The sequence below is a fragment of the Xyrauchen texanus genome, unplaced genomic scaffold (genome assembly GCF_025860055.1).
Source record: "Xyrauchen texanus isolate HMW12.3.18 unplaced genomic scaffold, RBS_HiC_50CHRs HiC_scaffold_144, whole genome shotgun sequence".
Taxonomy (NCBI): domain Eukaryota; kingdom Metazoa; phylum Chordata; class Actinopteri; order Cypriniformes; family Catostomidae; genus Xyrauchen; species Xyrauchen texanus.
In genome coordinates this window covers 39302-64489 of record NW_026265806.1, presented here as the reverse complement: position 1 = coordinate 64489, position 25188 = coordinate 39302, and the positions used below count along the sequence as shown (strand labels likewise).

Here is a 25188-nt window from a genome sequence, read left to right as displayed (position 1 = left end):
GTACTTCCACATGCACTTAAGTAAAAAAAGAGTGACATAGTGTAAATCCATGAGATTTTAAGTGAAGATGCCAAAAAAGCTCAGATTGGAGATCTTTACACTGAAGGTCCCTGGTTCGATCCCGGGTTTCGGCAGCTATCGCTCTTGACTGCTTTTGTTTCAACTCCTTTCCAAAGAGCAATTAAACTCTCTAGTCACAGGGGATCCATGCATTTGGAATGAAGAACTTGTAGTTCACATCTTAGAGGAAGCTCCTTTGCTTTTTGTGCCCACTTGTGAGGTTGTCTGTTGAAATTCCCATCAAAAGTCCTAAAGTGTGCCTTTCTCTTACCAATTTCCAAAAAGCATTTTGCCTGTCCACTCCCAGGTTTGCGCTTTTGAGCAAATATCAGTTCCATGCTGTAATGGTTTTCAGTCTGGAATGTAAATCCAGTGAATTGAGCTCCAATGTCACTGTAACTTTCATTGTTGTTTCCATACTTGCCCAAGACTTTTGAAGAATTGTCTATTTCCACATTCACATAGTTTGCATGAGAGAAAAATACTGTACGTGGGCTGGTCATGCGCAATACCCTGCTCGCCAGGCCCATGAGTACTTCCCCATTCACTTATGTAAAAAAGAGTGACATGGTGTAAATCCATGAGCTATGTAGTGAAATGCCGAAATAACTCAGTTGGGAGAGTGTTAGACTGAAGATCTAAAGGTCCCTGGTTCGATCCCGGGTTTCGGCAGCTGTTGCTCTTGACAACTTTTCTCTTGCCAATTTCAAAAAGCATTTTGCCTGTCCACTCCCAGGTTTGCGCTTTTGAGCAACTATCAGTTCCATGCTGTAATGGAATGAAAATCCAGAGAATTGAGCTCCAATGTCAGTGTAACCTTCATTGTTGTTTCCATACTTGCCCAAGACTTTTGAAGAATTGTCGATTTCCCCCTTCACATAGGTTGCATGAGAGAAAAATACTGTACGTGGGTGGGTCATGCTGCAATACCCTGCTACCCAGGCCCATGAGTACTTCCCATGCACTTATGTAAAAAAGAGTGACATGGTGTAAATCCAAGGGTTCTGAAGTTAAATGTTGAAATAGCTCAGTTGGGAGAGTGTTAGACTGAAGATCTAAACGTCCCTGGTTCAATCCAGGTTCTTGGCAGCTATTGCTCTTCACTACTTTTCTCTTGCCAATTTCCAAAAAGCATTTTGCCTGTCCACTCCCAGGTTTGCGCTTTTGAGCAAATATCAGTTCCATGCTGTAATGGTTATCAGTCTGGAATGAAAATCCAGTGAATTGAGCTCCAATGTCAGTTTAACCTTCATTGTTGTTTCCATACTTGCCCAAGACTTTTGAAGAATTGTCTATTTCCCCCTTCACATAGGTTGCATGAGAGAAAAATACTGTACGTGGGTGGGTCATGCTGCAATACCCTGCCTGCCAGGTCCATGAGTACTTCCACATTCACTTATGTAAAAAAAGAGTGACATAGTGTAAATCCATGAGATTTTAAGTGAAGATGCCAAAAAAGCTCAGATTTGAGATCTTTACACTGAAGGTCCCTGGTTCAATCCGGGTTTTGGCAGCTATCGCTCTTGACTGCTTTTGTTTCAACTCCTTTCCAAAGAGCAATTAAACTCTCTAGTCACAGGGGATCCATGCATTTGGAATGAAGAACTTGTAGTTCGCATCTTAGAGGAAGCTCCTTTGCTTTTTGTGCCCACTTGTTAGGTTGTCTGTTGAAATTCCCATCAAAAGTCCTAAAGTGTGCCTTTCTCTTACCAATTTCCAAAAGCATTTTGCCTGTCCACTCCCAGGTTTGCGCTTTTGAGCAAATATCAGTTCCATGCTGTAATGGTTTTCAGTCTTGGATGTAAATCCAGTGAATTGAGCTCCAATGTCACTGTAACTTTCATTGTTGTTTCCATACTTGCCCAAGACTTTTGAAGAATTGTCTATTTCCACATTCACATAGTTTGCATGAGAGAAAAATACTGTACGTGGGGGGTCATGTGCAATACCCTGCTCGCCAGGCCCATGAGTACTTCCCCATGCACTTGTGTAAAAAGAGTGACATGGTGTAAATCCATGAGCTATGTAGTGAAATGCTGAAATAGCTCAGTTGGGAGAGCGTTAGACTGAAGATCTGAAGGTCTCTGGTTCGATCCCGGGTTTCAGCAGCTATTGCTCTTGACAACTTTTCTCTTGCCAATTTCCAAAAAGCATTTTGCCTGTCCACTCCCAGGTTTGCGCTTTTGAGCAACTATCAGTTCCATGCTGTAATGGTTATCAGTCTGGAATGAAAATCCAGTGAATTGAGCTCCAATGTCAGTTTAACCTTCATTGTTGTTTCCATACTTGCCCAAGACTTTTGAAGAATTGTCTATTTCCCCCTTCACATAGGTGGCATGAGAGAAAAATACTGTACGTGGGTGGGTCATGCTGCAATACCCTGCTTGCCAGGTCCATGAGTACTTCCACATGCACTTATGTAAAAAAAGAGTGACATAGTGTAAATCCATGAGATTTTAAGTGAAGATGCCAAAAAAGCTCAGATTGGAGATCTTTACACTGAAGGTCCCTGGTTCGATCTCGGGTTTCGGCAGCTATCGCTCTTGACTGCTTTTGTTTCAACTCCTTTCCAAAGAGCAATTAAACTCTCTAGTCACAGGGGATCCATGCATTTGGAATGAAGAACTTGTAGTTCACATCTTAGAGGAAGCTCCTTTGCTTTTTGTGCCCACTTGTGAGGTTGTCTGTTGAAATTCCCATCAAAAGTCCTAAAGTGTGCCTTTCTCTTACCAATTTCCAAAAAGCATTTTGCCTGTCCACTCCCAGGTTTGCGCTTTTGTGCAAATATCAGTTCCATGCTGTAATGGTTTTCAGTCTTGGATGTAAATCCAGTGAATTGAGCTCCAATGTCACTGTAACTTTCATTGTTGTTTCCATACTTGCCCAAGACTTTTGAAGAATTGTCTATTTCCACATTCACATAGTTTGCATGAGAGAAAAATACTGTACGTGGGGGGGTCATGTGCAATACCCTGCTCGCCAGGCCCATGAGTACTTCCCCATGCACTTATGTAAAAAAGAGTGAAATGGTGTAAATCCATGAGCTCTGTAGTGAAATGCTGAAATAGCTCAGTTGCGAGAGTGTTAGACTGAAGATCTGAAGGTCCCTGGTTTGATCCCGGGTTTCGGCAGCTATTGCTCTTGACTACTTTTCTCTTGCCAATTTCCAAAAAGCATTTTGTCTGTCCACTCCCAGGTTTGTGCGTTTGAGCAAATATCAGTTCCATGCTGTAATGGTTATCAGTCTGGAATGAAAATCCAGTGAATTGAGCTCCAATGTCAGTGTAACCTTCATTGTTGTTTCCATACTTGCCCAAGACTTTTGAAGAATTGTCGATTTCCCCCTTCACATAGGTTGCATGAGAGAAAAATACTGTACGTGGGTGGGTCATGCTGCAATACCCTGCTCGCCAGGTCCATGAGTACTTCCCCATGCACTTATGTAAAAAAAGAGTGACATAGTGTAAATCCATGAGATTTTAAGTGAAGATGCCAAAAAAGCTCAGATTGGAGATCTTTACACTGAAGGTCCCTGCTTCTATCCCGGGTTTCGGCAGCTATCGCTCTTGACTGCTTTTGTTTCAACTCCTTTCCAAAGAGCAATTAAACTCTCTAGTCACAGGGGATCCATGCATTTGGAATGAAGAACTTGTAGTTCACATCTTAGAGGAAGCTCCTTTGCTTTTTGTGCCCACTTGTGAGGTTGTCTGTTGAAATTCCCATCAAAAGTCCTAAAGTGTGCCTTTCTCTTACCAATTTCCAAAAAGCATTTTGCCTGTCCACTCCCAGGTTTGCGCTTTTGAGCAAATATCAGTTCCATGCTGTAATGGTTTTCAGTCTTGGATGTAAATCCAGTGAATTGAGCTCCAATGTCAGTGTAACCTTCATTGTTGTTTCCATACTTGCCCAAGACTTTTGAAGAATTGTCGATTTCCCCCTTCACATAGGTTGCATGAGAGAAAAATACTGTACGTGGGTGGGTCATGCTGCAATACCCTGCTCGCCAGGTCCATGAGTACTTCCCCATGCACTTATGTAAAAAAAGAGTGACATAGTGTAAATCCATGAGATTTTAAGTGAAGATGCCAAAAAAGCTCAGATTGGAGATCTTTACACTGAAGGTCCCTGCTTCTATCCCGGGTTTCGGCAGCTATCGCTCTTGACTGCTTTTGTTTCAACTCCTTTCCAAAGAGCAATTAAACTCTCTAGTCACAGGGGATCCATGCATTCGAATGAAGAACTTGTAGTTCACATCTTAGAGGAAGCTCCTTTGCTTTTTGTGCCCACTTGTGAGGTTGTCTGTTGAAATTCCCATCAAAAGTCCTAAAGTGTGCCTTTCTCTTACCAATTTCAAAAAGCATTTTGCCTGTCCACTCCCAGGTTTGCGCTTTTGAGCAAATATCAGTTCCATGCTGTAATGGTTTTCAGTCTTGGATGTAAATCCAGTGAATTGAGCTCCAATGTCACTGTAACTTTCATTGTTGTTTCCATACTTGCCCAAGACTTTTGAAGAATTGTCTATTTCCACATTCACATAGTTTGCATGAGAGAAAAATACTGTACGTGGGGGTCATGTGCAATACCCTGCTCGCCAGGCCCATGAGTACTTCCCCATGAACTTCTGTAAAAAGAGTGACATGGTGTAAATCCAGGAGCTCTGTAGTGAAATGCCAAAATAGCTCAGATGGGAGAGCGTTAGACTAAAGATCTAAAGGTCCCTGGTTCGATCCGGGGTTTCGGCAGCTATTGCTCTTGACTACATTTCTCTTGCCAATTTCCAAAAAGCATTTTGCCTGTCCACTCCCAGGTTTGCGCTTTTGAGCAAATATCAGTTCCATGCTGTAATGGTTATCAGTCTGGAATGAAAATCCAGTGAATTGAGCTCCAATGTCAGTGTAACCTTCATTGTTGTTTCCATACTTGCCCAAGACTTTTGAAGAATTGTCGATTTCCCCTTCACATAGGTTGCATGAGAGAAAAATACTGTACGTGGGTGGGTCATGCTGCAATACCCTGCTCGCCAGGTCCATGAGTACTTCCCCATGCACTTATGTAAAAAAAGAGTGACATAGTGTAAATCCATGAGATTTTAAGTGAAGATGCCAAAAAAGCTCAGATTGGAGATCTTTACACTGAAGGTCCCTGCTTCTATCCCGGGTTTCGGCAGCTATCGCTCTTGACTGCTTTTGTTTCAACTCCTTTCCAAAGAGCAATTAAACTCTCTAGTCACAGGGGATCCATGCATTTGGAATGAAGAACTTGTAGTTCACATCTTAGAGGAAGCTCCTTTGCTTTTTGTGCCCACTTGTGAGGTTGTCTGTTGAAATTCCCATCAAAAGTCCTAAAGTGTGCCTTTCTCTTACCAATTTCAAAAAGCATTTTGCCTGTCCACTCCCAGGTTTGCGCTTTTGAGCAAATATCAGTTCCATGCTGTAATGGTTTTCAGTCTTGGATGTAAATCCAGTGAATTGAGCTCCAATGTCACTGTAACTTTCATTGTTGTTTCCATACTTGCCCAAGACTTTTGAAGAATTGTCTATTTCCACATTCACATAGTTTGCATGAGAGAAAAATACTGTACGTGGGGGGTCATGTGCAATACCCTGCTCGCCAGGCCCATGAGTACTTCCCCATGCACTTGTGTAAAAAGAGTGACATGGTGTAAATCCATGCGCTTTGTAGTGAAATGCCGAAATAGCTCAGTTGGGAGAGCGTTAGACTGAAGATCTAAAGGTTCCTGGTTTGATCCCGGGTTTCGGCAGCTGTTGCTCTTGACTACTTTTCTCTTGCCAATTTCAAAAAGCATTTTGCCTGTCCACTCCCAGGTTTGCGCTTTTGAGCAAATATCAGTTCCATGCTGTAATGGAATGAAAATCCAGAGAATTGAGCTCCAATGTCAGTGTAACCTTCATTGTTGTTTCCATACTTGCCCAAGACTTTTGAAGAATTGTCGATTTCCCCTTCACATAGGTTGCATGAGAGAAAAATACTGTACTTGGGTGGGTTATGCTGCAATACCCTGCTTGCCAGGTCCATGAGTACTTCCACATGCACTTATGTAAAAAAAGAGTGACATAGTGTAAATCCATGAGATTTTAAGTGAAGATGCCAAAAAAGCTCAGATTGGAGATCTTTACACTGAAGGTTCCTGGTTCGATCCCAGGTTTCAGCAGCTATCGCTCTTGACTGCTTTTGTTTCAACTCCTTTCCAAAGAGCAATTAAACTCTCTAGTCACAGGGGATCCATGCATTTGGAATGAAGAACTTGTAGTTCACATCTTAGAGGAAGCTCCTTTGCTTTTTGTGCCCACTTGTGAGGTTGTCTGTTGAAATTCCCATCAAAAGTCCTAAAGTGTGCCTTTCTCTTACCAATTTCCAAAAAGCATTTTGCCTGTCCACTCCCAGGTTTGCGCTTTTGAGCAAATATCAGTTCCATGCTGTAATGGTTTTCAGTCTGGAATGTAAATCCAGTGAATTGAGCTCCAATGTCACTGTAACTTTCATTGTTGTTTCCATACTTGCCCAAGACTTTTGAAGAATTGTCGATTTCCCCCTTCACATAGGTTGCATGAGAGAAAAATACTGTACATGGGTGGGTCATGCTGCAATACCCTGCTCGCCAGGCCCATGAGTACTTCCCCATGCACTTATATAAAAAGAGTGACATGGTGTAAATCCATGACCTCTGTAGTGAAATGCTGAAATAGCTCAGTTGGGAGAGTGCTAGACTGAAGATCTAAAGGTCCCTGGTTCGTTCCCGGGTTTTGGCAGCTATTGCTCTTGACTACTTTTCTCTTGCCAATTTCCAAAAAGCATTTTGCCTGTCCACTCCCAGGTTTGTGATTTTGAGCAAATATCAGTTCCATGCTGTAATGGAATGAAAATCCAGAGAATTGAGCTCCAATGTCACTGTAACCTTCATTGTTGTTTCCATACTTGCCCAAGACTTTTGAAGAATTGTCGATTTCCCCTTCACATAGGTTGCATGAGAGAAAAATACTGTACGTGGGTGTGTCATGCTGCAATACCCTGCTACCCAGGCCCATGAGTACTTCCCATGCACTTATGTAAAAAAGAGTGACATGGTGTAAATCCAAGGGTTCTGAAGTTAAATGTTGAAATAGCTCAGTTGGGAGAGTGTTAGATTGAAGATCTAAAGGTCCCTGGTTCAATCCAGGTTCTTGGCAGCTATTGCTCTTCACTACTTTTCTCTTGCCAATTTCCAAAAAGCATTTTGCCTGTCCACTCCCAGGTTTGCGCTTTTGAGCAAATATCAGTTCCATGCTATAATGGAATGAAAATCCAGAGAATTGAGCTCCAATGTCAGTGTAACCTTCATTGTTGTTTCCATACTTGCCCAAGACTTTTGAAGAATTGTCGATTTCCCCCTTCACATAGGTTGCATGAGAGAAAAATACTGTACTTGGGTGGGTCATGCTGCAATACCCTGCTTGCCAGGTCCATGAGTACTTCCACATGCACTTATGTAAAAAAAGAGTGACATAGTGTAAATCCATGAGATTTTAAGTGAAGATGCCAAAAAAGCTCAGATTGGAGATCTTTACACTGAAGGTCCCTGGTTCGATCCCGGGTTTCAGCAGCTATCGCTCTTGACTGCTTTTGTTTCAACTCCTTTCCAAAGAGCAATTAAACTCTCTAGTCACAGGGGATCCATGCATTTGGAATGAAGAACTTGTAGTTCGCATCTTAGAGGAAGCTCCTTTGCTTTTTGTGCCCACTTGTTAGGTTGTCTGTTGAAATTCCCATCAAAAGTCCTAAAGTGTGCCTTTCTCTTACCAATTTCCAAAAAGCATTTTGCCTGTCCACTCCCAGGTTTGCGCTTTTGAGCAAATATCAGTTCCATGCTGTAATGGTTTTCAGTCTTGGATGTAAATCCAGTGAATTGAGCTCCAATGTCACTGTAACTTTCATTGTTGTTTCCATACTTGCCCAAGACTTTTGAAGAATTGTCTATTTCCACATTCACATAGTTTGCATGAGAGAAAAATACTGTACGTGGGGGGGTCATGTGCAATACCCTGCTCGCCAGGCCCATGAGTACTTCCCCATGCACTTGTGTAAAAAAGAGTGAGATGGTGTAAATCCATGCGTTTTGTAGTGAAATGCCGAAATAGCTCAGTTGGGAGAGCGTTAGACTGAAGATCTAAAGGTCCCTGGTTTGATCCCGGGTTTCGGCAGCTGTTGCTCTTGACTACTTTTCTCTTGCCAATTTCCAAAAAGCATTTTGCCTGTCCACTCCCAGGTTTGCGCTTTTGAGCAAATATCAGTTCCATGCTGTAATGGAATGAAAATCCAGAGAATTGAGCTCCAATGTCAGTGTAACCTTCATTGTTGTTTCCATACTTGCCCAAGACTTTTGAAGAATTGTCGATTTCCCCTTCACATAGGTTGCATGAGAGAAAAATACTGTACTTGGGTGGGTCATGCTGCAATACCCTGCTTGCCAGGTCCATGAGTACTTCCACATGCACTTATGTAAAAAAGAGTGACATAGTGTAAATCCATGAGATTTTAAGTGAAGATGCCAAAAAGCTCAGATTGGAGATCTTTACACTGAAGGTTCCTGGTTCGATCCCGGGTTTCAGCAGCTATCGCTCTTGACTGCTTTTGTTTCAACTCCTTTCCAAAGAGCAATTAAACTCTCTAGTCACAGGGGATCCATGCATTTGGAATGAAGAACTTGTAGTTCACATCTTAGAGGAAGCTCCTTTGCTTTTTGTGCCCACTTGTGAGGTTGTCTGTTGAAATTCCCATCAAAAGTCCTAAAGTGTGCCTTTCTCTTACCAATTTCCAAAAAGCATTTTGCCTGTCCACTCCCAGGTTTGCGCTTTTGAGCAAATATCAGTTCCATGCTGTAATGGTTTTCAGTCTGGAATGTAAATCCAGTGAATTGAGCTCCAATGTCACTGTAACTTTCATTGTTGTTTCCATACTTGCCCAAGACTTTTGAAGAATTGTCGATTTCCCCTTCACATAGGTTGCATGAGAGAAAAATACTGTACGTGGGTGGGTCATGCTGCAATACCCTGCTCGCCAGGCCCATGAGTACTTCCCCATGCACTTATGTAAAAAGAGTGACATGGTGTAAATCCATGACCTCTGTAGTGAAATGCTGAAATAGCTCAGTTGGGAGAGTGCTAGACTGAAGATCTAAAGGTCCCTGGTTCGTTCCCGGTTTTGGCAGCTATTGCTCTTGACTACTTTTCTCTTGCCAATTTCAAAAAGCATTTTGCCTGTCCACTCCCAGGTTTGTGATTTTGAGCAAATATCAGTTCCATGCTGTAATGGAATGAAAATCCAGAGAATTGAGCTCCAATGTCACTGTAACCTTCATTGTTGTTTCCATACTTGCCCAAGACTTTTGAAGAATTGTCGATTTCCCCTTCACATAGGTTGCATGAGAGAAAAATACTGTACGTGGGTGTGTCATGCTGCAATACCCTGCTACCCAGGCCCATGAGTACTTCCCATGCACTTATGTAAAAAGAGTGACATGGTGTAAATCCAAGGGTTCTGAAGTTAAATGTTGAAATAGCTCAGTTGGGAGAGTGTTAGATTGAAGATCTAAAGGTCCCTGGTTCAATCCAGGTTCTTGGCAGCTATTGCTCTTCACTACTTTTCTCTTGCCAATTTCCAAAAGCATTTTGCCTGTCCACTCCCAGGTTTGCGCTTTTGAGCAAATATCAGTTCCATGCTGTAATGGTTATCAGTCTGGAATGAAAATCCAGTGAATTGAGCTCCAATGTCAGTTTAACCTTCATTGTTGTTTCCATACTTGCCCAAGACTTTTGAAGAATTGTCTATTTCCCCTTCACATAGGTTGCATGAGAGAAAAATACTGTACGTGGGTGGGTCATGCTGCAATACCCTGCCTGCCAGGTCCATGAGTACTTCCACATGCACTTATGTAAAAAAGAGTGACATAGTGTAAATCCATGAGATTTTAAGTGAAGATGCCAAAAAGCTCAGATTGGAGATCTTTACACTGAAGGTCCCTGGTTCAATCCCGGTTTCGGCAGCTATCGCTCTTGACTGCTTTTGTTTCAACTCCTTTCCAAAGAGCAATTAAACTCTCTAGTCACAGGGGATCCATGCATTTGGAATGAAGAACTTGTAGTTCGCATCTTAGAGGAAGCTCCTTTGCTTTTTGTGCCCACTTGTTAGGTTGTCTGTTGAAATTCCCATCAAAAGTCCTAAAGTGTGCCTTTCTCTTACCAATTTCCAAAAAGCATTTTGCCTGTCCACTCCCAGGTTTGCGCTTTTGAGCAAATATCAGTTCCATGCTGTAATGGTTTTCAGTCTTGGATGTAAATCCAGTGAATTGAGCTCCAATGTCACTGTAACTTTCATTGTTGTTTCCATACTTGCCCAAGACTTTTGAAGAATTGTCTATTTCCACATTCACATAGTTTGCATGAGAGAAAAATACTGTACGTGGGGGGGTCATGTGCAATACCCTGCTCGCCAGGCCCATGAGTACTTCCCCATGCACTTGTGTAAAAAAGAGTGACATGGTGTAAATCCATGTGCTTTGTAGTGAAATGCCGAAATAGCTCAGTTGGGAGAGCGTTAGACTGAAGATCTAAAGGTCCCTAGTTCGATCCAGGGTTTCGGCAGCTGTTGCTCTTGACTACTTTTCTCTTGCCAATTTCCAAAAAGCATTTTGCCAGTCCACTCCCAGGTTTGCGCTTTTGAGCAAATATCAGTTCCATGCTGTAATGGAATGAAAATCCAGAGAATTGAGCTCCAATGTCAGTGTAACCTTCATTGTTTTTCCATACTTGCCCAAGACTTTTGAAGAATTGTCGATTTCCCCCTTCACATAGGTTGCATGAGAGAAAAATACTGTACTTGGGTGGGTCATGCTGCAATACCCTGCTTGCCAGGTCCATGAGTACTTCCACATGCACTTATGTAAAAAAAGAGTGACATAGTGTAAATCCATGAGATTTTAAGTGAAGATGCCAAAAAAGCTCAGATTGGAGATTTTTACACTGAAGGTCCCTGGTTCGATCCCGGGTTTCAGCAGCTATCGCTCTTGACTGCTTTTGTTTCAACTCCTTTCCAAAGAGCAATTAAACTCTCTAGTCACAGGGGATCCATGCATTTGGAATGAAGAACTTGTAGTTCGCATCTTAGAGGAAGCTCCTTTGCTTTTTGTGCCCACTTGTTAGGTTGTCTGTTGAAATTCCCATCAAAAGTCCTAAAGTGTGCCTTTCTCTTACCAATTTCCAAAAAGCATTTTGCCTGTCCACTCCCAGGTTTGCGCTTTTGAGCAAATATCAGTTCCATGCTGTAATGGTTTTCAGTCTTGGATGTAAATCCAGTGAATTGAGCTCCAATGTCACTGTAACTTTCATTGTTGTTTCCATACTTGCCCAAGACTTTTGAAGAATTGTCTATTTCCACATTCACATAGTTTGCATGAGAGAAAAATACTGTACGTGGGGGGGTCATGTGCAATACCCTGCTCGCCAGGCCCATGAGTACTTCCCCATGCACTTGTGTAAAAAAGAGTGAGATGGTGTAAATCCATGCGCTTTGTAGTGAAATGCTGAAATAGCTCAGTTGGGAGAGCGTTAGACTGAAGATCTAAAGGTCCCTGGTTCGATCCCGGGTTTCGGCAGCTGTTGCTCTTGACTACTTTTCTCTTACCAATTTCCAAAAAGCATTTTGCCTGTCCACTCCCAGGTTTGCGCTTTTGAGCAAATATCAGTTCCATGCTGTAATTGTTTTCAGTCTGGAATGTAAATCCAGTGAATTGAGCTCCAATGTCACTGTAACTTTCATTGTTGTTTCCATACTTGCCCAAGACTTTTGAAGAATTGTCGATTTCCCCTTCACATAGGTTGCATGAGAGAAAAATACTGTACGTGGGTGGGTCATGCTGCAATACCCTGCTCGCCAGGCCCATGAGTACTTCCCCATGCACTTATGTAAAAAGAGTGACATGGTGTAAATCCATGACCTCTGTAGTGAAATGCTGAAATAGCTCAGTTGGGAGAGTGCTAGACTGAAGATCTAAAGGTCCCTGGTTCGTTTCCGGGTTTTGGCAGCTATTGCTCTTGACTACTTTTCTCTTGCCAATTTCCAAAAAGCATTTTGCCTGTCCACTCCCAGGTTTGCGCTTTTGAGCAAATATCAGTTCCATGCTGTAATGGTTATCAGTCTGGAATGAAAATCCAGAGAATTGAGCTCCAATGTCACTGTAACCTTCATTGTTGTTTCCATACTTGCCCAAGACTTTTGAAGAATTGTCGATTTCCCCCTTCACATAGGTTGCATGAGAGAAAAATACTGTACGTGGGTGGGTCATGCTGCAATACCCTGCTACCCCATGCACTTATGTAAAAAAGAGTGACATGGTGTAAATCCAAGGGTTCTGAAGTTAAATGTTGAAATAGCTCAGTTGGGAGAGTGTTAGATTGAAGATCTAAAGGTCCCTGGTTCAATCCAGGTTCTTGGCAGCTATTGCTCTTCACTACTTTTCTCTTGCCAATTTCCAAAAGCATTTTGCCTGTCCACTCCCAGGTTTGCGCTTTTGAGCAAATATCAGTTCCATGCTGTAATGGTTATCAGTCTGGAATGAAAATCCAGTGAATTGAGCTCCAATGTCAGTTTAACCTTCATTGTTGTTTCCATACTTGCCCAAGACTTTTGAAGAATTGTCTATTTCCCCTTCACATAGGTTGCATGAGAGAAAAATACTGTACGTGGGTGGGTCATGCTGCAATACCCTGCCTGCCAGGTCCATGAGTACTTCCACATGCACTTATGTAAAAAAGAGTGACATAGTGTAAATCCATGAGATTTTAAGTGAAGATGCCAAAAAGCTCAGATTGGAGATCTTTACACTGAAGGTCCCTGGTTCAATCCCGGGTTTCGGCAGCTATCGCTCTTGACTGCTTTTGTTTCAACTCCTTTCCAAAGAGCAATTAAACTCTCTAGTCACAGGGGATCCATGCATTTGGAATGAAGAACTTGTAGTTCGCATCTTAGAGGAAGCTCCTTTGCTTTTTGTGCCCACTTGTTAGGTTGTCTGTTGAAATTCCCATCAAAAGTCCTAAAGTGTGCCTTTCTCTTACCAATTTCCAAAAGCATTTTGCCTGTCCACTCCCAGGTTTGCGCTTTTGAGCAAATATCAGTTCCATGCTGTAATGGTTTTCAGTCTTGGATGTAAATCCAGTGAATTGAGCTCCAATGTCACTGTAACTTTCATTGTTGTTTCCATACTTGCCCAAGACTTTTGAAGAATTGTCTATTTCCACATTCACATAGTTTGCATGAGAGAAAAATACTGTACGTGGGGGGTCATGTGCAATACCCTGCTCGCCAGGCCCATGAGTACTTCCCCATGCACTTGTGTAAAAAGAGTGACATGGTGTAAATCCATGCGCTTTGTAGTGAAATGCCGAAATAGCTCAGTTGGGAGAGCGTTAGACTGAAGATCTAAAGGTCCCTGGTTCGATCCGGGTTTCGGCAGCTGTTGCTCTTGACTACTTTTCTCTTACCAATTTCCAAAAAGCATTTTGCCTGTCCACTCCCAGGTTTGCGCTTTTGAGCAAATATCAGTTCCATGCTGTAATTGTTTTCAGTCTGGAATGTAAATCCAGTGAATTGAGCTCCAATGTCACTGTAACTTTCATTGTTGTTTCCATACTTGCCCAAGACTTTTGAAGAATTGTCGATTTCCCCCTTCACATAGGTTGCATGAGAGAAAAATACTGTACGTGGGTGGGTCATGTGCAATACCCTGCTCGCCAGGCCCATGAGTACTTCCCCATGCACTTGTGTAAAAAAGAGTGACATGGTGTAAATCCATGCACTTTGTAGTGAAATGCCGAAATAGCTCAGTTGGGAGAGCGTTAGACTGAAAATCTAAAGGTCCCTGGTTCGATCCCGGGTTTCGGCAGCTGTTGCTCTTGACTACTTTTCTCTTACCAATTTCCAAAAAGCATTTTGCCTGTCCACTCCCAGGTTTGCGCTTTTGAGCAAATATCAGTTCCATGCTGTAATGGTTTTCAGTCTTGGATGTAAATCCAGTGAATTGAGCTCCAATGTCACTGTAACTTTCATTGTTGTTTCCATACTTGCCCAAGACTTTTGAAGAATTGTCTATTTCCACATTCACATAGTTTGCATGAGAGAAAAATACTGTACGTGGGGGGGTCATGTGCAATACCCTGCTTGCCAGATCCATGAGTACTTCCACATGCACTTATGTAAAAAAAGAGTGACATAGTGTAAATCCATGAGATTTTAAGTGAAGATGCCAAAAAAGCTCAGATTGGAGATCTTTACACTGAAGGTCCCTGGTTCGATCCCGGGTTTCAGCAGCTATCGCTCTTGACTGCTTTTGTTTCAACTCCTTTCCAAAGAGCAATTAAACTCTCTAGTCACAGGGGATCCATGCATTTGGAATGAAGAACTTGTAGTTCACATCTTAGAGGAAGCTCCTTTGCTTTTTGTGCCCACTTGTGAGGTTGTCTGTTGAAATTCCCATCAAAAGTCCTAAAGTGTGCCTTTCTCTTACCAATTTCCAAAAGCATTTTGCCTGTCCACTCCCAGGTTTGCGCTTTTGAGCAAATATCAGTTCCATGCTGTAATGGTTTTCAGTCTGGAATGTAAATCCAGTGAATTGAGCTCCAATGTCACTGTAACTTTCATTGTTGTTTCCATACTTGCCCAAGACTTTTGAAGAATTGTCTATTTCCACATTCACATAGTTTGCATGAGAGAAAAATACTGTACGTGGGGGGGTCATGTGCAATACCCTGCTCGCCAGGTCCATGAGTACTTCCCCATGCACTTGTGTAAAAAAGAGTGACATGGTGTAAATCCATGAGCTATGTAGTGAAATGCCGAAATAACTCAGTGGGGAGAGTGTTAGACTGAAGATCTAAAGGTCCCTGGTTCGATCCCGGATTTCGGCAGCTATTGCTCTTGACAACTTTTCTCTTGCCAATTTCCAAAAAGCATTTTGCCTGTCCACTCCCAGGTTTGCGCTTTTGAGCAACTATCAGTTCCATGCTGTAATGGAATGAAAATCCAGAGAATTGAGCTCCAATGTCAGTGTAACCTTCATTGTTGTTTCCATACTTGCCCAAGACTTTTGAAGAATTGTCGATTTCCCCCTTCACATAGGTTGCATGAGAGAAAAATACTGTACGTGGGTGGGTCATGCTGCAATACCCTGCTCGCCAGGCCCATGAGTACTTCCCCATGCACTTATGTAAAAAGAGTGACATGGTGTAAATCCATGACCTCTGTAGTGAAATGCTGAAATAGCTCAGTTGGGAGAGTGCTAGACTGAAGATCTAAAGGTCCCTGGTTCGTTCCCGGGTTTTGGCAGCTATTGCTCTTGACTACTTTTCTCTTGCCAATTTCAAAAAGCATTTTGCCTGTCCACTCCCAGGTTTGTGCTTTTGAGCAAATATCAGTTCCATGCTGTAATGGAATGAAAATCCAGAGAATTGAGCTCCAATGTCACTGTAACCTTCATTGTTGTTTCCATACTTGCCCAAGACTTTTGAAGAATTGTCGATTTCCCCCTTCACATAGGTTGCATGAGAGAAAAATACTGTACGTGGGTGGGTCATGCTGCAATACCCTGCTACCCAGGCCCATGAGTACTTCCCATGCACTTATGTAAAAAGAGTGACATGGTGTAAATCCAAGGGTTCTGAAGTTAAATGTTGAAATAGCTCAGTTGGGAGAGTGTTAGACTGAAGATCTAAAGGTCCCTGGTTCAATCCAGGTTCTTGGCAGCTATTGCTCTTCACTACTTTTCTCTTGCCAATTTCCAAAAAGCATTTTGCCTGTCCACTCCCAGGTTTGCGCTTTTGAGCAAATATCAGTTCCATGCTGTAATGGTTATCAGTCTGGAATGAAAATCCAGTGAATTGAGCTCCAATGTCAGTTTAACCTTCATTGTTGTTTCCATACTTGCCCAAGACTTTTGAAGAATTGTCTATTTCCCCTTCACATAGGTTGCATGAGAGAAAAATACTGTACGTGGGTGGGTCATGCTGCAATACCCTGCTTGCCAGGTCCATGAGTACTTCCACATGCACTTAAGTAAAAAAGAGTGACATAGTGTAAATCCATGAGATTTTAAGTGAAGATGCCAAAAAGCTCAGATTGGAGATCTTTACACTGAAGGTCCCTGGTTCGATCCGGGTTTCGGCAGCTATCGCTCTTGACTGCTTTTGTTTCAACTCCTTTCCAAAGAGCAATTAAACTCTCTAGTCACAGGGGATCCATGCATTTGGAATGAAGAACTTGTAGTTCACATCTTAGAGGAAGCTCCTTTGCTTTTTGTGCCCACTTGTGAGGTTGTCTGTTGAAATTCCCATCAAAAGTCCTAAAGTGTGCCTTTCTCTTACCAATTTCCAAAAGCATTTTGCCTGTCCACTCCCAGGTTTGCGCTTTTGAGCAAATATCAGTTCCATGCTGTAATGGTTTTCAGTCTGGAATGTAAATCCAGTGAATTGAGCTCCAATGTCACTGTAACTTTCATTGTTGTTTCCATACTTGCCCAAGACTTTTGAAGAATTGTCTATTTCCACATTCACATAGTTTGCATGAGAGAAAAATACTGTACGTGGGGGGTCATGTGCAATACCCTGCTCGCCAGGCCCATGAGTACTTCCCCATGCACTTGTGTAAAAAGAGTGACATGGTGTAAATCCATGAGCTATGTAGTGAAATGCCGAAATAACTCAGTTGGGAGAGTGTTAGACTGAAGATCTAAAGGTCCCTGGTTCGATCCCGGGTTTCGGCAGCTGTTGCTCTTGACAACTTTTCTCTTGCCAATTTCCAAAAAGCATTTTGCCTGTCCACTCCCAGGTTTGCGCTTTTGAGCAACTATCAGTTCCATGCTGTAATGGAATGAAAATCCAGAGAATTGAGCTCCAATGTCAGTGTAACCTTCATTGTTGTTTCCATACTTGCCCAAGACTTTTGAAGAATTGTCGATTTCCCCCTTCACATAGGTTGCATGAGAGAAAAATACTGTACGTGGGTGGGTCATGCTGCAATACCCTGCCTGCCAGGTCCATGAGTACTTCCACATTCACTTATGTAAAAAAAGAGTGACATAGTGTAAATCCATGAGATTTTAAGTGAAGATGCCAAAAAAGCTCAGATTGGAGATCTTTACACTGAAGGTCCCTGGTTCAATCCCGGGTTTTGGCAGCTATCGCTCTTGACTGCTTTTGTTTCAACTCCTTTCCAAAGAGCAATTAAACTCTCTAGTCACAGGGGATCCATGCATTTGGAATGAAGAACTTGTAGTTCGCATCTTAGAGGAAGCTCCTTTGCTTTTTGTGCCCACTTGTTAGGTTGTCTGTTGAAATTCCCATCAAAAGTCCTAAAGTGTGCCTTTCTCTTACCAATTTCCAAAAGCATTTTGCCTGTCCACTCCCAGGTTTGCGCTTTTGAGCAAATATCAGTTCCATGCTGTAATGGTTTTCAGTCTTGGATGTAAATCCAGTGAATTGAGCTCCAATGTCACTGTAACTTTCATTGTTGTTTCCATACTTGCCCAAGACTTTTGAAGAATTGTCTATTTCCACATTCACATAGTTTGCATGAGAGAAAAATACTGTACGTGGGGGTCATGTGCAATACCCTGCTCGCCAGGCCCATGAGTACTTCCCCATGCACTTGTGTAAAAAGAGTGACATGGTGTAAATCCATGAGCTATGTAGTGAAATGCTGAAATAGCTCAGTTGGGAGAGCGTTAGACTGAAGATCTGAAGGTCTCTGGTTCGATCCCGGGTTTCAGCAGCTATTGCTCTTGACAACTTTTCTCTTGCCAATTTCAAAAAGCATTTTGCCTGTCCACTCCCAGGTTTGCGCTTTTGAGCAACTATCAGTTCCATGCTGTAATGGTTATCAGTCTGGAATGAAAATCCAGTGAATTGAGCTCCAATGTCAGTTTAACCTTCATTGTTGTTTCCATACTTGCCCAAGACTTTTGAAGAATTGTCTATTTCCCCTTCACATAGGTGGCATGAGAGAAAAATACTGTACGTGGGTGGGTCATGCTGCAATACCCTGCTTGCCAGGTCCATGAGTACTTCCACATGCACTTATGTAAAAAAGAGTGACATAGTGTAAATCCATGAGATTTTAAGTGAAGATGCCAAAAAGCTCAGATTGGAGATCTTTACACTGAAGGTCCCTGGTTCGATCTCGGGTTTCGGCAGCTATCGCTCTTGACTGCTTTTGTTTCAACTCCTTTCCAAAGAGCAATTAAACTCTCTAGTCACAGGGGATCCATGCATTTGGAATGAAGAACTTGTAGTTCACATCTTAGAGGAAGCTCCTTTGCTTTTTGTGCCCACTTGTGAGGTTGTCTGTTGAAATTCCCATCAAAAGTCCTAAAGTGTGCCTTTCTCTTACCAATTTCCAAAAGCATTTTGCCTGTCCACTCCCAGGTTTGCGCTTTTGTGCAAATATCAGTTCCATGCTGTAATGGTTTTCAGTCTTGGATGTAAATCCAGTGAATTGAGCTCCAATGTCACTGTAACTTTCATTGTTGTTTCCATACTTGCCCAAGACTTTTGAAGAATTGTCTATTTCCACATTCACATAGTTTGCATGAGAGAAAAATACTGTACGTGGGGGGGTCATGTGCAATACCCTGCTCGCCAGGCCCATGAGCACTTCCCCATGCACTTATGTAAAAAAGAGTGAAATGGTGTAAATCCATGAGTTCTGTAGTGAAATGCTGAAATAGCTCAGTTGGGAGAGTGTTAGACTGAAGATCTGAAGGTCCCTGGTTTGATCCCGGGTTTCGGCAGCTATTGCTCTTGACTACTTTTCTCTTGCCAATTTCCAAAAAGCATTTTGTCTGTCCACTCCCAGGTTTGTGCGTTTGAGCAAATATCAGTTCCATGCTGTAATGGTTATCAGTCTGGAATGAAAATCCAGTGAATTGAGCTCCAATGTCAGTGTAACCTTCATTGTTGTTTCCATACTTGCCCAAGACTTTTGAAGAATTGTCGATTTCCCCCTTCACATAGGTTGCATGAGAGAAAAATACTGTACGTGGGTGGGTCATGCTGCAATACCCTGCTCGCCAGGTCCATGAGTACTTCCCCATGCACTTATGTAAAAAAGAGGAACATGGTGTAAATCCATGAGATTTTAAGTGAAGATGCCAAAAAAGCTCAGATTGGAGATCTTTACACTGAAGGTCCCTGCTTCTATCCCGGGTTTCGGCAGCTATCGCTCTTGACTGCTTTTGTTTCAACTCCTTTCCAAAGAGCAATTAAACTCTCTAGTCACAGGGGATCCATGCATTTGGAATGAAGAACTTGTAGTTCACATCTTAGAGGAAGCTCCTTTGCTTTTTGTGCCCACTTGTGAGGTTGTCTGTTGAAATTCCCATCAAAAGTCCTAAAGTGTGCCTTTCTCTTACCAATTTCCAAAAAGCATTTTGCCTGTCCACTCCCAGGTTTGTGCTTTTGAGCAAATATCAGTTCCATGCTGTAATGGTTTTCAGTCTTGGATGTAAATCCAGTGAATTGAGCTCCAATGTCAGTGTAACCTTCATTGTTGTTTCCATACTTGCCCAAGACTTTTGAAGAATTGTCGATTTCCCCCTTCACATAGGTTGCATGAGAGAAAAATACTGTACGTGGGTGGGTCATGCTGCAATACCCTGCTCGCCAGGTCCATGAGTACTTCCCCATGCACTTATGTAAAAAAAGAGTGACATAGTGTAAATCCATGAGATTTTAAGTGAAGATGCCAAAAAAGCTCAGATTGGAGATCTTTACACTGAAGGTCCCTGCTTCTATCCCGGGTTTCGGCAGCTATCGCTCTTGACTGCTTTTGTTTCAACTCCTTTCCAAAGAGCAATTAAACTCTCTAGTCACAGGGGATCCATGCATTCGGAATGAAGAACTTGTAGTTCACATCTTAGAGGAAGCTCCTTTGCTTTTTGAGCCCACTTGTGAGGTTGTCTGTTGAAATTCCCATCAAAAGTCCTAAAGTGTGCCTTTCTCTTACCAATTTCCAAAAAGCATTTTGCCTGTCCACTCCCAGGTTTGCGCTTTTGAGCAAATATCAGTTCCATGCTGTAATGGTTTTCAGTCTTGGATGTAAATCCAGTGAATTGAGCTCCAATGTCACTGTAACTTTCATTGTTGTTTCCATACTTGCCCAAGACTTTTGAAGAATTGTCTATTTCCACATTCACATAGTTTGCATGAGAGAAAAATACTGTACGTGGGGGGGTCATGTGCAATACCCTGCTCGCCAGGCCCATGAGTACTTCCCCATGAACTTCTGTAAAAAGAGTGACATGGTGTAAATCCAGGAGCTCTGTAGTGAAATGCCAAAATAGCTCAGATGGGAGAGCGTTAGACTAAAGATCTAAAGGTCCCTGGTTCGATCCGGGGTTTCGGCAGCTATTGCTCTTGACTACATTTCTCTTGCCAATTTCCAAAAAGCATTTTGCCTGTCCACTCCCAGGTTTGCGCTTTTGAGCAAATATCAGTTCCATGCTGTAATGGTTATCAGTCTGGAATGAAAATCCAGTGAATTGAGCTCCAATGTCAGTGTAACCTTCATTGTTGTTTCCATACTTGCCCAAGACTTTTGAAGAATTGTCGATTTCCCCTTCACATAGGTTGCATGAGAGAAAAATACTGTACGTGGGTGGGTCATGCTGCAATACCCTGCTCGCCAGGTCCATGAGTACTTCCCCATGCACTTATGTAAAAAAGAGTGACATAGTGTAAATCCATGAGATTTTAAGTGAAGATGCCAAAAAGCTCAGATTGGAGATCTTTACACTGAAGGTCCCTGCTTCTATCCCGGGTTTCGGCAGCTATCGCTCTTGACTGCTTTTGTTTCAACTCCTTTCCAAAGAGCAATTAAACTCTCTAGTCACAGGGGATCCATGCATTTGGAATGAAGAACTTGTAGTTCACATCTTAGAGGAAGCTCCTTTGCTTTTTGTGCCCACTTGTGAGGTTGTCTGTTGAAATTCCCATCAAAAGTCCTAAAGTGTGCCTTTCTCTTACCAATTTCCAAAAAGCATTTTGCCTGTCCACTCCCAGGTTTGCGCTTTTGAGCAAATATCAGTTCCATGCTGTAATGGAATGAAAATCCAGAGAATTGAGCTCCAATGTCAGTGTAACCTTCATTGTTGTTTCCATACTTGCCCAAGACTTTTGAAGAATTGTCGATTTCCCCCTTCACATAGGTTGCATGAGAGAAAAATACTGTACTTGGGTGGGTTATGCTGCAATACCCTGCTTGCCAGGTCCATGAGTACTTCCACATGCACTTATGTAAAAAAAGAGTGACATAGTGTAAATCCATGAGATTTTAAGTGAAGATGCCAAAAAGCTCAGATTGGAGATCTTTACACTGAAGGTTCCTGGTTCGATCCCGGGTTTCAGCAGCTATCGCTCTTGACTGCTTTTGTTTCAACTCCTTTCCAAAGAGCAATTAAACTCTCTAGTCACAGGGGATCCATGCATTTGGAATGAAGAACTTGTAGTTCACATCTTAGAGGAAGCTCCTTTGCTTTTTGTGCCCACTTGTGAGGTTGTCTGTTGAAATTCCCATCAAAAGTCCTAAAGTGTGCCTTTCTCTTACCAATTTCCAAAAAGCATTTTGCCTGTCCACTCCCAGGTTTGCGCTTTTGAGCAAATATCAGTTCCATGCTGTAATGGTTTTCAGTCTGGAATGTAAATCCAGTGAATTGAGCTCCAATGTCACTGTAACTTTCATTGTTGTTTCCATACTTGCCCAAGACTTTTGAAGAATTGTCGATTTCCCCCTTCACATAGGTTGCATGAGAGAAAAATACTGTACTTGGGTGGGTCATGCTGCAATACCCTGCTCGCCAGGCCCATGAGTACTTCCCCATGCACTTATATAAAAAAGAGTGACATGGTGTAAATCCATGACCTCTGTAGTGAAATGCTGAAATAGCTCAGTTGGGAGAGTGCTAGACTGAAGATCTAAAGGTCCCTGGTTCGTTCCCGGGTTTTGGCAGCTATTGCTCTTGACTACTTTTCTCTTGCCAATTTCCAAAAAGCATTTTGCCTGTCCACTCCCAGGTTTGTGATTTTGAGCAAATATCAGTTCCATGCTGTAATGGAATGAAAATCCAGAGAATTGAGCTCCAATGTCACTGTAACCTTCATTGTTGTTTCCATACTTGCCCAAGACTTTTGAAGAATTGTCGATTTCCCCCTTCACATAGGTTGCATGAGAGAAAAATACTGTACGTGGGTGTGTCATGCTGCAATACCCTGCTACCCAGGCCCATGAGTACTTCCCATGCACTTATGTAAAAAAGAGTGACATGGTGTAAATCCAAGGGTTCTGAAGTGAAATGTTGAAATAGCTCAGTTGGGAGAGTGTTAGATTGAAGATCTAAAGGTCCCTGGTTCAATCCAGGTTCTTGGCAGCTATTGCTCTTCACTACTTTTCTCTTGCCAATTTCCAAAAAGCATTTTGCCTGTCCACTCCCAGGTTTGCGCTTTTGAGCAAATATCAGTTCCATGCTATAATGGAATGAAAATCCAGAGAATTGAGCTCCAATGTCAGTGTAACCTTCATTGTTGTTTCCATACTTGCCCAAGACTTTTGAAGAATTGTCGATTTCCCCCTTCACATAGGTTGCATGAGAGAAAAATACTGTACTTGGGTGGGTCATGCTGCAATACCCTGCTTGCCAGGTCCATGAGTACTTCCACATGCACTTATGTAAAAAAGAGTGACATAGTGTAAATCCATGAGATTTTAAGTGAAGATGCCAAAAAGCTCAGATTGGAGATCTTTACACTGAAGGTCCCTGGTTCGATCCGGGTTTCAGCAGCTATCGCTCTTGACTGCTTTTGTTTCAACTCCTTTCCAAAGAGCAATTAAACTCTCTAGTCACAGGGGATCCATGCATTTGGAATGAAGAACTTGTAGTTCGCATCTTAGAGGAAGCTCCTTTGCTTTTTGTGCCCACTTGTTAGGTTGTCTGTTGAAATTCCCATCAAAAGTCCTAAAGTGTGCCTTTCTCTTACCAATTTCCAAAAGCATTTTGCCTGTCCACTCCCAGGTTTGCGCTTTTGAGCAAATATCAGTTCCATGCTGTAATGGTTTTCAGTCTTGGATGTAAATCCAGTGAATTGAGCTCCAATGTCACTGTAACTTTCATTGTTGTTTCCATACTTGCCCAAGACTTTTGAAGAATTGTCTATTTCCACATTCACATAGTTTGCATGAGAGAAAAATACTGTACGTGGGGGGGTCATGTGCAATACCCTGCTCGCCAGGCCCATGAGTACTTCCCCATGCACTTGTGTAAAAAAGAGTGACATGGTGTAAATCCATGCGTTTCGTAGTGAAATGCCGAAATAGCTCAGTTGGGAGAGCGTTAGACTGAAGATCTAAAGGTCCCTGGTTCTATCCCGGGTTTCGGCAGCTGTTGCTCTTGACTACTTTTCTCTTGCCAATTTCCAAAAAGCATTTTGCCTGTCCACTCCCAGGTTTGCGCTTTTGAGCAAATATCAGTTCCATGCTGTAATGGAATGAAAATCCAGAGAATTGAGCTCCAATGTCAGTGTAACCTTCATTGTTGTTTCCATACTTGCCCAAGACTTTTGAAGAATTGTCGATTTCCCCCTTCACATAGGTTGCATGAGAGAAAAATACTGTACTTGGGTGGGTCATGCTGCAATACCCTGCTTGCCAGGTCCATGAGTACTTCCACATGCACTTATGTAAAAAAGAGTGACATAGTGTAAATCCATGAGATTTTAAGTGAAGATGCCAAAAAGCTCAGATTGGAGATCTTTACACTGAAGGTTCCTGGTTCGATCCCGGGTTTCAGCAGCTATCGCTCTTGACTGCTTTTGTTTCAACTCCTTTCCAAAGAGCAATTAAACTCTCTAGTCACAGGGGATCCATGCATTTGGAATGAAGAACTTGTAGTTCACATCTTAGAGGAAGCTCCTTTGCTTTTTGTGCCCACTTGTGAGGTTGTCTGTTGAAATTCCCATCAAAAGTCCTAAAGTGTGCCTTTCTCTTACCAATTTCCAAAAAGCATTTTGCCTGTCCACTCCCAGGTTTGCGCTTTTGAGCAAATATCAGTTCCATGCTGTAATGGTTTTCAGTCTGGAATGTAAATCCAGTGAATTGAGCTCCAATGTCACTGTAACTTTCATTGTTGTTTCCATACTTGCCCAAGACTTTTGAAGAATTGTCGATTTCCCCTTCACATAGGTTGCATGAGAGAAAAATACTGTACGTGGGTGGGTCATGCTGCAATACCCTGCTCGCCAGGCCCATGAGTACTTCCCCATGCACTTATGTAAAAAGAGTGACATGGTGTAAATCCATGACCTCTGTAGTGAAATGCTGAAATAGCTCAGTTGGGAGAGTGCTAGACTGAAGATCTAAAGGTCCCTGGTTCGTTCCCGGGTTTTGGCAGCTATTGCTCTTGACTACTTTTCTCTTGCCAATTTCCAAAAAGCATTTTGCCTGTCCACTCCCAGGTTTGTGATTTTGAGCAAATACCAGTTCCATGCTGTAATGGAATGAAAATCCAGAGAATTGAGCTCCAATGTCACTGTAACCTTCATTGTTGTTTCCATACTTGCCCAAGACTTTTGAAGAATTGTCGATTTCCCCCTTCACATAGGTTGCATGAGAGAAAAATACTGTACGTGGGTGTGTCATGCTGCAATACCCTGCTACCCAGGCCCATGAGTACTTCCCATGCACTTATGTAAAAAAGAGTGACATGGTGTAAATCCAAGGGTTCTGAAGTGAAATGTTGAAATAGCTCAGTTGGGAGAGTGTTAGATTGAAGATCTAAAGGTCCCTGGTTCAATCCAGGTTCTTGGCAGCTATTGCTCTTCACTACTTTTCTCTTGCCAATTTCCAAAAAGCATTTTGCCTGTCCACTCCCAGGTTTGCGCTTTTGAGCAAATATCAGTTCCATGCTGTAATGGTTATCAGTCTGGAATGAAAATCCAGTGAATTGAGCTCCAATGTCAGTTTAACCTTCATTGTTGTTTCCATACTTGCCCAAGACTTTTGAAGAATTGTCTATTTCCCCTTCACATAGGTTGCATGAGA

The 25188-nt window shown here is 42.4% G+C and overlaps 21 non-coding genes across 21 annotated transcripts; all 21 read left to right on the top strand.

The window, feature by feature from the left end:
* The first annotated feature begins 659 nt into the window (after nucleotides 1-659).
* trnaf-gaa (transfer RNA phenylalanine (anticodon GAA)) lies at nucleotides 660-732 on the top strand. The gene has a single exon. It is a non-coding gene; the product is annotated as a tRNA-Phe (tRNA).
* A 1363-nt stretch (nucleotides 733-2095) lies between these two features.
* Nucleotides 2096-2168, top strand: trnaf-gaa (transfer RNA phenylalanine (anticodon GAA)). Its single transcript has one exon. It is a non-coding gene; the product is annotated as a tRNA-Phe (tRNA).
* Nucleotides 2169-3118: 950 nt separating this feature from the next.
* On the top strand, nucleotides 3119-3191 carry trnaf-gaa (transfer RNA phenylalanine (anticodon GAA)). Its single transcript has one exon. It is a non-coding gene; the product is annotated as a tRNA-Phe (tRNA).
* A 1538-nt stretch (nucleotides 3192-4729) lies between these two features.
* trnaf-aaa (transfer RNA phenylalanine (anticodon AAA)) lies at nucleotides 4730-4802 on the top strand. The gene has a single exon. It is a non-coding gene; the product is annotated as a tRNA-Phe (tRNA).
* A 946-nt stretch (nucleotides 4803-5748) lies between these two features.
* On the top strand, nucleotides 5749-5821 carry trnaf-gaa (transfer RNA phenylalanine (anticodon GAA)). The gene has a single exon. It is a non-coding gene; the product is annotated as a tRNA-Phe (tRNA).
* A 936-nt stretch (nucleotides 5822-6757) lies between these two features.
* trnaf-gaa (transfer RNA phenylalanine (anticodon GAA)) lies at nucleotides 6758-6830 on the top strand. Its single transcript has one exon. It is a non-coding gene; the product is annotated as a tRNA-Phe (tRNA).
* A 1355-nt stretch (nucleotides 6831-8185) lies between these two features.
* trnaf-gaa (transfer RNA phenylalanine (anticodon GAA)) lies at nucleotides 8186-8258 on the top strand. Its single transcript has one exon. It is a non-coding gene; the product is annotated as a tRNA-Phe (tRNA).
* A 2366-nt stretch (nucleotides 8259-10624) lies between these two features.
* On the top strand, nucleotides 10625-10697 carry trnaf-gaa (transfer RNA phenylalanine (anticodon GAA)). Its single transcript has one exon. It is a non-coding gene; the product is annotated as a tRNA-Phe (tRNA).
* Nucleotides 10698-11634: 937 nt separating this feature from the next.
* Nucleotides 11635-11707, top strand: trnaf-gaa (transfer RNA phenylalanine (anticodon GAA)). Its single transcript has one exon. It is a non-coding gene; the product is annotated as a tRNA-Phe (tRNA).
* A 356-nt stretch (nucleotides 11708-12063) lies between these two features.
* trnaf-gaa (transfer RNA phenylalanine (anticodon GAA)) lies at nucleotides 12064-12136 on the top strand. Its single transcript has one exon. It is a non-coding gene; the product is annotated as a tRNA-Phe (tRNA).
* Nucleotides 12137-13491: 1355 nt separating this feature from the next.
* Nucleotides 13492-13563, top strand: trnaf-gaa (transfer RNA phenylalanine (anticodon GAA)). Its single transcript has one exon. It is a non-coding gene; the product is annotated as a tRNA-Phe (tRNA).
* A 357-nt stretch (nucleotides 13564-13920) lies between these two features.
* On the top strand, nucleotides 13921-13993 carry trnaf-gaa (transfer RNA phenylalanine (anticodon GAA)). The gene has a single exon. It is a non-coding gene; the product is annotated as a tRNA-Phe (tRNA).
* A 948-nt stretch (nucleotides 13994-14941) lies between these two features.
* Nucleotides 14942-15014, top strand: trnaf-gaa (transfer RNA phenylalanine (anticodon GAA)). Its single transcript has one exon. It is a non-coding gene; the product is annotated as a tRNA-Phe (tRNA).
* A 345-nt stretch (nucleotides 15015-15359) lies between these two features.
* On the top strand, nucleotides 15360-15432 carry trnaf-gaa (transfer RNA phenylalanine (anticodon GAA)). Its single transcript has one exon. It is a non-coding gene; the product is annotated as a tRNA-Phe (tRNA).
* A 1359-nt stretch (nucleotides 15433-16791) lies between these two features.
* trnaf-gaa (transfer RNA phenylalanine (anticodon GAA)) lies at nucleotides 16792-16864 on the top strand. Its single transcript has one exon. It is a non-coding gene; the product is annotated as a tRNA-Phe (tRNA).
* A 934-nt stretch (nucleotides 16865-17798) lies between these two features.
* On the top strand, nucleotides 17799-17871 carry trnaf-gaa (transfer RNA phenylalanine (anticodon GAA)). The gene has a single exon. It is a non-coding gene; the product is annotated as a tRNA-Phe (tRNA).
* A 945-nt stretch (nucleotides 17872-18816) lies between these two features.
* On the top strand, nucleotides 18817-18889 carry trnaf-gaa (transfer RNA phenylalanine (anticodon GAA)). Its single transcript has one exon. It is a non-coding gene; the product is annotated as a tRNA-Phe (tRNA).
* A 1541-nt stretch (nucleotides 18890-20430) lies between these two features.
* Nucleotides 20431-20503, top strand: trnaf-aaa (transfer RNA phenylalanine (anticodon AAA)). Its single transcript has one exon. It is a non-coding gene; the product is annotated as a tRNA-Phe (tRNA).
* Nucleotides 20504-22031: 1528 nt separating this feature from the next.
* On the top strand, nucleotides 22032-22104 carry trnaf-gaa (transfer RNA phenylalanine (anticodon GAA)). The gene has a single exon. It is a non-coding gene; the product is annotated as a tRNA-Phe (tRNA).
* Nucleotides 22105-23456: 1352 nt separating this feature from the next.
* On the top strand, nucleotides 23457-23529 carry trnaf-gaa (transfer RNA phenylalanine (anticodon GAA)). The gene has a single exon. It is a non-coding gene; the product is annotated as a tRNA-Phe (tRNA).
* Nucleotides 23530-24464: 935 nt separating this feature from the next.
* trnaf-gaa (transfer RNA phenylalanine (anticodon GAA)) lies at nucleotides 24465-24537 on the top strand. Its single transcript has one exon. It is a non-coding gene; the product is annotated as a tRNA-Phe (tRNA).
* The last annotated feature ends 651 nt before the right edge of the window (nucleotides 24538-25188 follow it).